Genomic DNA, 1,162 nt, shown 5'->3' with positions numbered 1-1,162 from the left:
TCTCTTTTGTAGGTATGTCTCTTGGAGAGATCGAGTGCCTCGCAGATAGTGGATCAACCCACACAATTCTAAGGAACCGGCAACTATTTCTTGAGTTAGTGCCTTGTAAATCATCTGTGACGACAATGATTGGATCTTCCCCTGTGATCCTCGGGCGTGGAACCGCTTGCTTTTTTCTGCCTCATGGCACTATGATCCACGTCACGGACGCTTTTTTATGCCCCAAAAGGGCACCGAACCCTGTTGAGCTTTAAGGACATTCGCGCTAATGGCTTTCACTTGGAAACTCATTGTGAAGATGGAACTGAGTTCTTGTGTATCACTTCTCATGAATACGGACGCAAACGTATATTGGAGAAACTCATGAGTCAATCTAGTGGTCTTTACCTTACTACGATTCGGATTATTGAATCTCATGTAGTCGCCAAACAGGATCTTTGGGACTCTGACTCATACAAGCTTTGGCATGATCGACTTGGTCATCCTGGAAGGGACATGATGATCCGAATTCTGGGTAATTCTCATGGACATCCCTTCTTCAAATCAAAACGAAAATATCTGGGAAATGATATCATTTTGAATCATGGTGGTGACGCCTCAACTGGTCACCACGGCCTAAAGGGGACTTTGACGTCTCCCGGGCTCGGCACCAACTTCATGGCTGCTGCTCGGCCGCTCCCTCAAGCAATTGAGGTGCGCCGTTCTTCCCTTGATGTGTCGTTGACTCTTTCAAACGCTCATCGTTCGTTTTGCAAAGCTTGCTCTTTAGCGAAAGTAGTATCGAGACCGTCTTACGCTAAAGATAACACCGAGAACATTCCATTTCTACATCGTATCCAAGGTGATATTTGTGGACCCATCCATCCTGAATGTGGACCATTTCAATACTTTATGGTCCTGGTGGATGCTTCAACGCGTTGGACTCATGTCGCGCTCTTGTCCACACGTAATGCTGCATTTCCAAAACTTCTAGCACAAATTATTAAACTTCGGGCTCACCACCCGGATTATCCAATTAAGTCAATTCGACTGGATAACGCTGGAGAATTTACATCAAAGACTTTTGATGACTATTGCATGTCTATCGGGATTGAAGTCGAGCATCCCGTACCCCATGTTCACACGCAAAACGGTCTTGCCAAAGCTACGATTAAGCGGCTTC

The sequence above is a fragment of the Fragaria vesca genome, linkage group LG7, assembly GCF_000184155.1.
Source record: "Fragaria vesca subsp. vesca linkage group LG7, FraVesHawaii_1.0, whole genome shotgun sequence".
Taxonomy (NCBI): Eukaryota; Viridiplantae; Streptophyta; class Magnoliopsida; order Rosales; family Rosaceae; genus Fragaria; species Fragaria vesca.
This window is presented reverse-complemented; position numbering follows the sequence as displayed.